Genomic DNA, 14,014 nt, shown 5'->3' on the forward strand with positions numbered 1-14,014 from the left:
TTGAAATGATCTCATAATCCTCACCCCCTGCTAGCAGCCATGCACCCAAACCTTTGCAAAAACAGGGGGGGACCTCAAAATATTTTGGTTAATGGGAGCTTATTGCCAAGAATTTTGAATACCTCTGGCACAGAGTGACGGTAGAGCATGATTCATGTTCTGTCCTATATATCTTTCTTTCTTGAAAAGGCATCATCTTGATTGATGTTGAGTCATGTGGAGGTTTATAATTCACCATATAAACATGGTCACCAGTAGTGTTGCTGAATCATTGCTTTGGTTGCATTTATTCCAGAATAGGCATACACCAACCTCTCATGGGCTCCCCTGATTAGGTTTATCTGGACAGCACATTTGAAATAATCCTGTCTCCCGGGTATAGTAACCAGAGGAGTGTTATCAGAATCAAGATTGTGGGAATATTTGAAACGAAAGCCATCTGGAGGCATTTTACTCTTCATAGCTGCATGAATCGCTTTTAGTATATCTGTTTATTTATTTATTTCATTTTGAAGGTTTTATATAGCGCGGACATGACCGTTGCGGGTATCAGAGCGCTTTGCAAGAACAGAACAATGTATGTTACTATGTTACTGAGTACTTGTAAAGTGCATGGCTACTCCCTGGAGTGTCCCGGCACTGGAAAAAAAAGAACCAGTGACAGAGCGGTGCAGGCAATCCCAGGGCAGCTGACTTATTGTGAAAAAAGCCAAGTTTGTAATCCGCATCTGAAGCTAGGGAGGTCCTGCACCTGACGTAAGGCTGGCAGCAGGTTGTTCCAGAGCCGATAGGCTACCACCTGAAAGGTGCGCCTGCCCAGGCGAGAGCGGGTGAACCTAGGGATCAGCGAGAGCTGCTGATTTGAAGACCTCAGACTTCTGGAAGTAACATAGTGCTGGCATCTGTTTCTAAAATATAAGGCCCCAGTGTTATGAAAGGCCTCATAAGTCAGCACCAGGGCTTTGGAATGGGTCCTCTTTCATACCGAAAGCCCATGCAAGGACTTCAGGGGAGGGGTTATGTGTGTCCTAAGGTCCACCATAAGTATGGCTCTTTCCGCGGCATTTTGCACTACTTCTAGGTGGCCAAGAAGATAGTCGGAAAGGCCGACATAGAGAGCATTCACATAATCAGGGCGGGACAAAATCAGTGCTGGGACTACTGTTTTCCTGTGGGAAACTGGGAGTAGTGGGAGGAAGTATCTAAACATTTTCAGTAGACCAAAGCATGTGCCCGCCACAGCCTGGACCTGGGACTTCATGGACATGTCCGCGTCCATTTTCACCCCGAGATTCTTAACAGATGTGGCTAAATTTGCAGGGTGGGGCATATTCTGTGGCCACCATTTACGCCACTCCTCCCCAGTTGAGAGCTTTACAGTTTTGGGAAGTTATGCAATTTCTTTTGGAACCTGTGATGAGCCTGGCCGCTGAGTTGATTGAGGCTTTTAGAGGAGCCTTTGTAGATCTGGGGAGTCCACAGAGGGTTGCACTACCATATTCTAGTCTCGGCATTGCTAGTGCTTGGACTGCCAGTTTGAAGTCCTTTGCGGGGAGGAAGGGTTTTAATTTTCCCAAGGTGTTCATCTGAGTTTGCTCCTTAGATCTTCGTTTGAGATCTGGTTAGGCCTGCTACCTTGACAGTCTTTATTGCAGCCTTTGCAATAACTCAGCCACACAGATCCCTTTGGCATGAATCTGGTCACGCTGATTGCCCAAAGTTTGCATCTCAAGGACAAATGGAAGCTTATCTAGCAAGACAGCTACCTTTCTCCAGAGCTCTTTATTTTGAATAGTTTCTCCTTTTGAATACATTTAGCTGCCAATGCTTTAAATTTGCCTTCTAACCTTGAACACAAAAGGATGAACTGGACACCATTAGTGTGGGAGCTGATGGGTCAGTCTTCTGTCGTGAAAATACTAAAACATGAATTTCTGCATGTTATACTATGCTGAAACCTAGGATGTTGGTGTGGTGCACTGTGGGTTGAACTCACCAACTTTCACTACACCATGCACTGCTATACAGGCTCCAGAGTATTTATATTTATTTCCTACTGCCGGTTGTGCAGAGCTGTTCAAGGAGAACATGCTTTGATATGACTCAAAGGAAAAGGCTTTTGGAGGTGGAGTAACATTCTGTTCATACTGGAGGAAAGCTTGTGTTGGGCCTGATCTTTTCTGCATGTTCACCCACAAGCCTTTTGCCTTTAACCTCCACTTTTTGCTGAATTCGTCTTTTCTTGCCTAAGGACTCTGTGCACTCTACAACTGCTAATAAATGCTGTAGTGATTGTGCCCTCTCTTGTAAACATGGTAGAATTGGCTTAAAACCAATTGGGCCATTTAATGTAATTGTAAGTCCTGAGTAAAGTGGTACTACATGTACCCAGGGCCTGTAAATGACATGCTACTAGTGGGACTGCAGCACCCATTTAAGCAGCCCTTTACATCTCAGGCCTGCCATTGCAGCATGTGTGTGCAGTTTTAAACCGTCAACTGCCTTTATTTAATACATATAAGTCACTCTAGGGTAGGCCCTGGACAGCCCAGAAAGCAGAGTGAAGTGTGTTAAAAAGGTTGGACATGTACTTTTAAGTTTTAAAAGTTTGACATTTTATGGTAGTGGAAAACTCCTACATTTGTTTTTCACTACCAACTACTACTAGAAATCATAAGTCTGAGGTAGCTACAAAGACGTACCTAAAGGAGGCACAATGAAGAGAAATATATGTATTTCTCCTTGCCCAAGCTACGCTGAAAATAGAGGGTGCGCTGGTTACCAAAGAAGGTAGAGTTCAAGTCACTAGATTACATGAGTCTTTTTTTGAGGGATTACGTAGTTTTTTTTTAAAGCCAATGAGTAAGGGTAATAAGCCCCCACCCAAGCGGTTACGTTAGTATGACGGTGATTGCAGACGAGCCAGAGGTAATCTGGCTCTAGCCCTTTCTAGTGGACACAAGATTTGTATCCAAAAGGCCAGACAGCTCTATAATAAATGTCTTGGCCAGGCAAAAAAGAAATGGGATGATCTGTACTGGCAAGACCTGAAGGAAGCATGCTACGCCAGGGATTCTAGATTGTTCTGGAATGTTATTAAGTGGAACAGAGGTGGCTTGCCGGACAGACCGTCAAACCATGTTACGCAAGAGGAGTGGCTAAAGTATTTTAAACCTCAATACACATGTAATTTTACATATAATCCCCTGGGGGTGATATCCCATGTTTTTTACTCCCAAGGTCCTTTTAGTCCCAAGAATGCCTTAACAGCTCTGGGATCTGTAGCTACTGGGCGTGCCCCAGGATTAGATGGGGTTCCATCCGACCTCTTTCTCCACAATAAAACTTGCTGGAGTAAGTATATTGCACTGGTGGCTAACGCCGTGGCTGAAGGCGCCCCAGTGCCTAAATCATGGGGGGGTGCCGTCATAATCCCAATTTTCAGAAAGGGAGATAAGACACTCCCAGGTAACTACAGACCTATCAGCTTGATAGATACAATCCAGAAGATCATTGGGAGGATGGTCTTGAACCTGATACTGGACTAGATTGAAGACAATTGGATTGTGTCCCCTTTTCAAGCTGGTTTCCGTAAATTTACCAGTACAGTGGACCAGGTTTTTCGTTTCGTCCAACTATACTGGAAGGTAGTTACCCTGGGAAAAGGCAGTCTCTACATCGCTTTCGTGGACTTAAGAGCTGCCTTTGATCTTGTGCCCCGTTCGCGGTTGTGGTTAGTCCTTGAAAAGTTGGGGCTTCCTCTAGAAACTTTGACTTTGGTTATGCGGCTCCACGAGTCTAACTTTGCCAAAATACAGTGGGGAGGTCCTGGTGAAGTTACCCCTGAGTTTCCAGTAGAGCGTGGTGTGCGCCAAGGCTGTACTATGGCCCCTACGCTCTTTTCCCTGTACATTAACGGAGTAGTACACCGCATGCCTAGTGTTAATACTGATGCCCCAAAGCTGGCTGGGGTTATTACCCCAATATTGATGTTTGCGGACGACACTCTTATTGTATCTAAAACCCCGAGTGGTCTGCAAAGGGCTTTGTCAGTGTTTGAAGACTTTTGTCATGAATACGGTCTGGAGGTAAACATGACCAAGACCAAACTTATGGTTTTTAACCCATACTCAAGCTATAAAGCGAGAAAGTTCCTTATGAATGGGCAGCCGCTTGAAGAGGTTAACAACTTTGTTCCCCTAGGTATGCATGTGACAAATGACAATAAGTGGAGCAGGCACATTGAGATGTCCACCATGAAATTTAGACAGATATCGGGAGCCTTGATTAGTGAGCACAAAAAATCTTTTACCAAGCCAATTAAACCTGTGCTCCAAGTTTATGAGGCCAAGGCCCTAAGTTCTGTGCTGTACGGGGCTGAGCTATGGGGTTTCGACGCGTTAACTTCTTTAACAGTAGTCGAAAATGAATTCTTCCGTAGCATAACTGGCCTCCCACAGAGTACGCCCCTGGTTCCATTGAGATATAATCTAGGCAGGAAGGCTATTAAGGACCTAGCCAAACTTCGCCCGGTCTTATACTGGCGGATGCTTTGGACCACCCCGGAGCTTTCTTCATATGCTACGGGTCTTATCGACGTTATAAAATCTGACATGTTCCACAAGATTGGGTGGCTGAAGAGCCTCCGTGAGTCTTTGATAGATCTGGGTCTGGAGGGGCTGTGGAGTGACCCAGTGGCTGCTTTGTTCCCTCCCAAGAGATTCCTGAAAATGATTTACTGGGAACAGGTTGATTATCGAGTCTGGAGCAGTACCAACTGCTCTAGGATGACCAGTCGGTATCTGGAGGCAAAGGTTACACCTACTCTAGAACCCTACTGGTACTTGATTACTAAACCTAGTGATAGGAAACTCTATTTTCAGCTTAGAGCAGGTTCTCTTCCACTCAGGTCCCTTACAAGTAGGTGGTTCAGTGTAGGTGTAGAAACATGTCCTGCTTGTGGTTTCCAAGTTGAATCAATTGCCCACTTTTTGTTTGTTTGCCCTGTATATGCTATCCCTAGACGAGTGTGGTTGTCTCCAATGTGCAAAACTCTGAGCACAAGGAGTTGTGCCGTTGCTCTAAGAATTTTATGCACAAGCACCTTATCGATTGAATCAATCGCTTCAGCTGAATACTTGGGTTGGGCATGGTCTTTAAGGAAAAAGGCTTCTATGCAAACTCCGGTAGTACCTCCGTGAGGCTACATGTCGATGGGATGTGGGTTGATTCAACCTTTGTTCTAATGGATATACTATCCTTTTCCTTTGTATTGTATTTTTATATATACCATTTCATCTTTAGTCTATTGACTTGTTTAATGCTTTTTTTTAAACTTAACTTTTAAGTATTTATTGAACGATTCTATGTATTTTATAGGGAATGTAAATAGTTGTTTTATTTTGTATTTGTTTGTGTCTTGTATGAATTTTAAATTCGAATAAAGACTATGATGACTTGTATTTCTCCTTGATTTCCTCTTTTGATGTGTGGTGCATTCTGTAGCACACACAGAAAGAGGAAAAGGCCTCTTGTGATTGTTCTTTTGCAGGAAGGTTTCTCTTCCTGCACAAAAATAATCATCCATGCAATGCAGGCACCCTTGCACCATGGTGCAAAGGTGCCTGCTTTGGTGCAAGGCAGCCCATTGTGCGCCGGCACAGGGGAAAAGGACAGGCATGCGCCATATCTAATTGATACAGCACATTCCTGCCCTTTCTTTTAGCCGTAGTGCAGCGCAGCAGGAAGGCCTGCAGCGCTGCCCCACAGCTGTCTTTATGGCAGAGCTCTCCCATGTCCACAGATACCTACAGTGGAAACTATAAACAAAGGGCAATTTTACAAGCACTTTGTGCTGCCTGTAAAACATTTTTCACATATTAAAGGTGCTGCACAGATTGCACATGGGTCCTATATATTTGCACACTAATATGTCAACAAAATAATACTTATGTCTAAAAAAGAGAGCAACGCACAAACCATATGGCCTGTCTCATAGTATTAACATTGTCAAACAAGTGACCGTATTATATGTGGTTTGTTTTTTCAGCTGACCACGGATATAGGATCCAGCCGTGAGTCATGACACCCTATGGAAACCCACACTTGCCCAGGAAAATGGCCTACAACTAGGCTCTGTGCAGGACAAGAAACATTGTTGAAAGAACTTTTGGCCTGTGAAGGCCAGGTACAGGTGCCTGAACATTTCTGGTGGTTGTTTGCTGTACTCACCACAAACTGTATGCAAAATGATCTTGGCATGTGCAATACTGCACAACATGTGTGCAGACAAATGTCCACTGGGATGATGACCAAGAAATCACTGAGCATTTGGAGGAGGATGATGAGGAGGATGCCCAGGCTTCCACAAATCCTAACACATCAGCAGGCATATGCAGACGTGCCTCCATTGTTCATAATTTCTTTCCTTAATAGGAATGCGTTATTAATCCTCATACAACCTGATTTGTGTTTTCAACAGTTCAATAAAAGTCTAAAATTAGTATTAGCCTGTAATAATCCACATTTGTAAAGAGCGAACAATCACCCGTAAGGGTCTCTAGGCGCTGGGGGCCGTTGGGAAGATTAAGCAAACTATTGCCCAGAGTCACAAGGTGCTGGGCTAATCGTGATCCCCAGATTCCGGAGTCAGTCGCCCTGGCCGCAGCGCCACACCTCTTCCTTAAGCCTGTGTGTGTATTACTTGTCTTCTAAAAGTTGTAATTTGCAGGCAAACATTAGACTTGGAGTACCCCTCCGAAATGTACACCCATGTCGGATACCAGGCATAAAACATCCATCAATATAAAAATATTGGCCTGTGGCACAGGAACGTCACAGTTTAAACATTCAGGAGGCACAATGTTCACAGGCATATAAACAAGGCCACTTAACGCCACTTCATGTGTTTCTTAATGTGCTTGGCAATATGTGCTCCTGTCATGCAAACACTGCGTGAAAAAGGCATACCATGGGTGTTGCTATGGGTGTTCACACTCTTTACCTATACATTATGGGACATTTCAAGATTTCCAAGATATGAAAAACTCGAAATGTGTCAAAAATCATACGCAACATTAGGGGTTGTGTTAGGGAGGCGCAAAAAGTAGAAAGGTTAAGAAATCTCAGTGTACTTACCATTTCCCATGTGTGTACAGAAAAACAACACATAGAAAGAGGTGATGGCTTGAATTGATTGATATTGTGCATGAAGGTGTACCATCCTGCGCACAGTCATTCAGCCCTGCAACACGGCCACCCTTCACCATGGGGCAAATGTGCCTGTGATGGTACATGGCAGACCATAGTGCGCAAGCACATGTGGAAAGCACATGAATGCATTGTCTCCCGTAGATACTGCACATTACTAAGCTTTTGTCTTGATGTACCGCAGCGCAGCCAGGATCCTTACAGCGGTTTCCTACACCAAAAGCCCTTGAATGAGTCCCTAGGTACTTTCCATTACCAAGTGTAAGTAATCCAATGTGTCCATATAATTACTTTGGATTGAAACCAAAAAAATTACATATGTGAAGGTGACACCATAGATTGAAAGGTCACACAACAGTTTGAACTTTAGAAATATTTAAAGGACGTTGACAATTTGGATGTAACAAAACAAATTTACAATTAAAATCATTCAGAAACATCAACTGGACACGTGGTGGACTGTAAAATGATGTCAGGGAATGAAAGTGGAGGTGTCAGCATCTAACGTCAATTTGGGGCAGGTCAAAACTGACTTGCACCCAAAAATGAAGTTTGTGCATCTAACGTGTAGATTAGACCCTTGCATTTGCCACTCACAGCCAAAAATCGACATTGGTAGATGAAACGTCAAATATTTTGCTCAATGAAAAACAAGCTGTATAGAAAGTGGTGGTCCCAGTACTAAGGGTGGGCATAATGTGCGTAAGAGACCTACGTGGAGAGGCACGGAGATGGAAACAATCTTTGCACTCTCCGCATAGTTCCGTTACGCACCTCTCGCCTCCCGCCTGCCTCCCGCCGTCTCCCGCCCGCAGTATTAAATACATTTAAAAAGCAGATTTCAAATAACCTTACCGTATCGGCGGCGTCCCAGGGCTTCCAGCCATCTAAATCGCATCTTCTTCTGGGAAGTGCGAATGCGTGGGAGTCCGCGCATGCGCATTCCTGCTGAGGAATGCACATGCGCGGGCTCCCGCGCATGCACAGTTCCCAGAAGAAGATGCGATGGAGACGGATGGAAGCCCGGGTACGCCGCTGATAAGGTAAGGTTCTTTGAAATGTGCTTTTTAAATGTATTTAATACTGCGGGTGGAAGGCAGGTGGCAGGCGGCAGGCCAACTTCCGTTATGCCCGAGTGTGCGGAGATTTGCCTTGTTTCTCTGCCTATTTCGCGGAAGGGCAAATCTCCGCACATTCCGTGGGCGGAAGGGAGTTGTCCGCCCACCCCTACCTAGTACTATTACATCAAAACAGTGTAAAATTATATCAAAGAAAATGAAACAGAAAAATTGATTAGTGCTAAAGTGTTATTTAATCACACTAAGCAGCTGATGCACATTTTTTAAGGAAACAATTAGAAAAAAACATTAAAATATAACGTTGGTGTGCCCAACTGAGTGGGGGGAAGGTGACTTGAGTGAGGTAGTGAGGCAAGTGACAAACAATATTCAAAGGTATCACAATCAAATTGATGGGCATACTATTCAATGCCACATATTCATAGTATAGTTCATAACAGATAGATTACAATCATTTACATAGCCATGTACAGTAGAAGATCACAGTGCAAAATGCGCTGTTGGTGATACTGGCATCAATGATGTGTTGACGTTTGGACCCCTGAAACCATGTAGGTTGGTTCTAATCCTTACTAACGGGGTCTTCCTCAGGACAAAAGTGAAAGTGAGGGCAGAGGGGCACCTAAACGTAAAATAAGGAGTTTGTCAGGTCCAATAATTAAACTAAAGACGAGAACAGAAGCATGTGTAAGTCACTATATTTACCCTATCCGATAGGGGAAAATGGCCTAGTAGGTGCAATGTTTCGTCAGGGATGATAGGGCTTGAAAGGCTCCGAAAAGTGTAGGCGAGAGTGATGTACACCTGTAGAAATAAGGTGTCTGTCAAAGATGACCTTGAAAGAATCACAGGTCACTGTGTTGTAAAGCCCATAGTAAAATAAAGGCAAACTTACTCAAAAAGAGGGGATGAACTCCATACAAATCCTCCAAAGCAGTGTCAATGCTGCTAGAAAAGCAGTGGTCAAACCATCAGTTAAACGGTGAAAATAATCATGGGTAACTTCCAGAGATTGGATTCAATTAATCTAGAGGAAAAAGGGGGGGTGGGGGCGACAATCAGTGCTTGGAACCAGGTTGTGCATCTAAAGTCCACGGTGACGTTATGTACAGTGCCTGATTAAAACTGACAAGTTGCACGGAAGACAACGCCTGATTAAATAGGGAGACTCATTCTCAGATGAGATAAGTAAGAATATCCAATCTACTAAAAGCGGGGGGAGCGCATCGAGCGGTAACCACTAGAAGTGTCAAATGAACGGCATGCGCGAAGGATGACTACGTATATGCTCGGCGCAGTGTTGTTTGTGCAGATATTGAGCAAAAAGTGAGTTATAACGTGCTCGCTGGTGGCTACAGAGTGAAGCAACCCGCGTTTCAAAACTCCCAGATGGTCGAAATTGAGTCTGTATAACTGACAAGCCACTGGACCATGGTGTGTCATGGACCAGGGAAATGTGGTATCATGCCATCATTGCTGTTTTTTAAATAGTGAATATTCATGCTTACAGCGGGATGCTGAGAGATTACTAGACAGATGAGCGAAAGTGAGTTATTATGTGCTCGTTGGGGGCTACTTAATGAAGTGACAAGTTGTTAAAGCACCTGAAAATACAAAGATTTAATCGGAATGACTGACAACAAGCTGCTACTAGAAAGACGAGTGAAAGTGAGTGTTGCATCCTGTATTATGTAAGCTTCTTTGTTTTGCTTTGTAATCTGGGCTCACTGGAATATGGAACACAGTGTCTGCGTGGTACGGTTTGTGTTCCATGTTCCAGGGGTCGACAGTTGGTGAATTACCAGTAGCTCGATGTGCTGTGTCTCTTCTATTCTACATAAAGAAACGATATTTATAACTACCTTGTTTCCTGAAGTTTGGATTTTACAGTGAGTTATTATGTGCTCGCTGGGGGCTCCAGAGTGAAGTGACACATTGTTGAAGTAACCGAATGTGCAAAATTATTAATAAAAAGCCGCTAACCTGTGGTGTATCATAGATCAAGGATACGGGTTGTCTTGCTAAGATTATATAGTGACTATGCATGACTGCGACTGACTACCCAGGGTGTGTCTTGTAATGAACCCCGAGTCCGAGAAAGCGGTACAGAAATGGTAGACTGAAGAGAGAACAGCACTTACCCTCGTCGGCCGAGTGTCCCTCATGGGAAGGGGAGAGCAAGCCGCTTGTGTGTGTGCCCTATTTATGTTACGCGGGAGACGTCGGCAGCCGCGTGACGTCCTGCGTGTGGCAGTTGCTAAATGCCTGTTAGTAATGAAGTCTGACCTCGCATTTAGAAGAAAGACTCTGGATCATGAGTTAGAGGCATCAAAACATTATTGTAAAAAGGTTGATTTACCTGTAACTCTCTTTAACTTCACTCGCTTGAGAGCATATGTAATTTGTCACAACGTATTATAAAACATGTTGGCATTGAGAATATTGTAAAAGATTGTCATTTACACACATGTAAGCCCAACGGTATAGACACCTATACAGTTACATAACTGTAGATGGGTTGCAAAAATACAATTCATTGTGTACAAAAGAAGCAATTACTCGCAGAGCTCAATATACGTAGTGAAAATGTTGGCATAAAACATATTTGACATGACATAGTCAATCCTACAATAATGAGAGCCCTTTGATGACAATAACATTTATGAAAGTCCTTGGATGAAATACCAGTTCACAATTCAAACAGAACGGTGGATCGGTGTTAAAAGGTTAGATATCCATGAAACAGTTTTATAAATTGGTAGCAACACTGACACAGGTGGCATCGAACATATGCAAATTCTACAATCACATCATACTCGTGAATGGGTCAGTGTTACAGAAAATATCTAATTAAGCACTGCTCAAATGGCATAGTTCAAACAAAGAGAATACATCCTAACCAATGGTGAGGATGTTAGAAATGTGCAGTGTTAGGAGAAATGTCGTTATGGTTATTAAGGGCCTAATTACGTATTGAGGCATGCCAGTTGGGCATTACTGGGGTCCAATTCATTCAAGCCATTGGCAATGGTGTCCAGACGTACCATCCATTTTGATTCTCTAATGGTTAAGATTGAGGCAATGTTGCAACGGATCCTACTTTGATGTTGCAGTATCCTGGCCTTAATCTTCTGTTGTGTCTGACCCACATAGAGAGACCTGCATGGGCAGACTATCCCATAGATCACATTTGTGGAATTACAATTGGTGAAGGAGTGCAGCATGATTGTGTGTTGCTTACGGGTGAATGTCTTGGTTGGTGTTGTAGTAAGGCACGTTTTGCAGTGTCCGCATTTGTAGTGTCCTTTTACAGGTGGTAAGCTCCCTGACGAAACATTGCGCCTACTAGGCCTTTTTCCCCTATCGGATACGGTAAAAATAGTGACTTACACATTATTGTCATCAAAGGGCTCTCATTATTGTAAGATTGACTATGTCAGTCCAATATGTCCTATGCCAACATTTCCACTACGTATATCGAGCTCTGCGAGTAATTGCTTCTTTTGTACACGATGAATTGTGTTTTTGAACCCATCTACAGTTATGTAACTGTATAGGTGTCTATACCGTTGGGCTTACATGTGTGTAAATGACAATCTTTTACAATATTCTCAATGCCAATCGGTTTTATAATACGTTGTGACAAATTACATATGCTCTCAAGCGAGTGAAGTTAAAGAGAGTTACAGGTAAATCAACCTTTTTACAATAATGTTTTGATGCCTCTAACTCATGATCCCGAGTCTTTCTTCTAAATACGAGTTCAGACTTCATTACTAACAGGAATTCAGCGGCTGCCACAAGCAGGACGTCACACGGCTGCCGACGTCTCCTGCGTAACACGTAGGGCACACACACGAGCAGCTTGCTCTCCCCTTCCCATGAGGGACACTCGACCGACGAGGGTAAGTGCTGTTCTCTCTTCAGTCTACCATTTCTGTACCGCTTTCTCTGACTCAGGGTTCATTACAAGACACACCCTGGGTAGTCAGTCGCAGTCATGCATAGTCACTATGTAATCTTGGCAGGACAACCCATATCCTTGATCTATGATACACCACGAGTTAGCGGCTTTTTCCTGATAAATTTGCACATTTGGGTACTTCAACAACGTCTCACTTCACTCTGGAGCCCCCAGCGAGCACATAATAACTCACTTTCGCTTATTTTTCTAGTAGCAGCTTGTTATCAGTCTTTCCGATTTCATTTTTGTATTTTGGGGTGCTTTAACAACTTGTCACTTCATTCGGTAGTCCCCAACGAGCACATAATAACTCACTTTCGCTCGTCTGTCTAGTAATCTCTCGGCATCCCGCTGCAAGCATGAATATTCACGATTTAAAAAACAACAATCATAGCATGATACCACGTTTCCCTGGTCCATGACACATCACAGTCCAGTGGCTTGTCAGTTATACAGACTCAATTTCGACCATCTGGGAGTTTTGAAACACGGGTTGCTTCACTCTGTAGCCGCCAGCGTGCACGTTATAACTCACTTTTTGCTCAATATCTGCACGAACAACACTGCGGCTAGCATATACGTAGTCATCCTTCGCGCATGCCGTTCATTTTAAGCACAAGCACTTCTAGTGGTTACCGCTCGATGCGCTCCCCCCGCTTTTAGTAGATTGGATATTCATACTTATCTCTTCTGAGAATGAGTCTCCCTTTTTAATCAGGCGTTGTCTTTCGTGCAACTTGTCAGTTTTAATCAGGCACTGTACATAAACTCATCATTGACTTTAGATACATAACCTGGTTCCAAGCGCTGATTGTCCCCCCCCCCTTTTTCCTCTAGATTAATTGAATCCAATCTCTGGAAGTTACCCGTGATTATTTTCACCGTTTAACCGATGGTTTGACCACGGCTTTTCTAGCAGCATTGACACTGCTTTGGAGGATTTGTATAGAGTTCATCCCCTCTTTTTGAGTAAGTTTGCCTTTATTTTACTATGGGCTTTTCAACATAGTGACCTTTGATTCTTTCTATGCCATCTTTGACAGACACCTTATTTCTACAGGTGTTCATCACTCTCGCCTACAATTTTCGGATCCTTTGAAGCCCCATCATCCCTGATGAAACATTGCGCCTACTAGGCCTTTTCCCCCTATCGGATACAGTAAGTACAGTGACTTACACATGCTTCTGTTCTCATCTTTAATTCAATTATTGGACCTGACAAACGCCTTATTTTACCTTTAGGTGCCCCTCTGCCCTCACTTTCACTTTTGTCCTGAGGACGACCCCGTTAGTAAGGATTAGAACCAACCTACATGGTTTCAGGGGTCGAAACGTCGACACGTCATTGATGCCAGTATCACCAACAGCGCATTTGCACTGTGATCTTCTACTGTACATGGCTATGTAAATGATTGTAATCTATCTGTTATGATCTATGAGATACAAAAGAGTCCACGTCATATATGCAATTGCAAAAATCAGACTTATCTACAATCATTTACAACAGAAATTGATGCATCACTAATAAATGTGGCACTTGAGTCACATTTATGTCAGCCAGTAAACATGCATCTGTTGCCCTGCGTGGAAAACACTGGTTCTTGGAGTATAGTTTAGTATTAACATCAGAGATTATCGCATGACGAAAAATGTTGCATCCTTCAAATACGTGTCGCATCCACCCTGGTTATGATGTCATGGGCCTTCCATGCCACAAACCAGGAAGTACCAAGTTCCTTTCACTTTCTCTTTTACTGTCTTC

The 14,014-nt window shown here is 43.5% G+C and overlaps 1 protein-coding gene across 3 annotated transcripts in view; it reads left to right on the plus strand.

Annotated features, from left to right (window-relative positions):
• The window catches only part of LOC146816606 (cysteine-rich venom protein-like), a 304,761-nt gene that overhangs the window by 87,581 nt on the left and 203,166 nt on the right, over positions 1 to 14,014 (plus strand). The window lies entirely within an intron of this gene.

Source organism: Triturus cristatus, chromosome 6, assembly GCF_964204655.1.
Source record: "Triturus cristatus chromosome 6, aTriCri1.1, whole genome shotgun sequence".
NCBI classification, from domain to species: domain Eukaryota; kingdom Metazoa; phylum Chordata; class Amphibia; order Caudata; family Salamandridae; genus Triturus; species Triturus cristatus.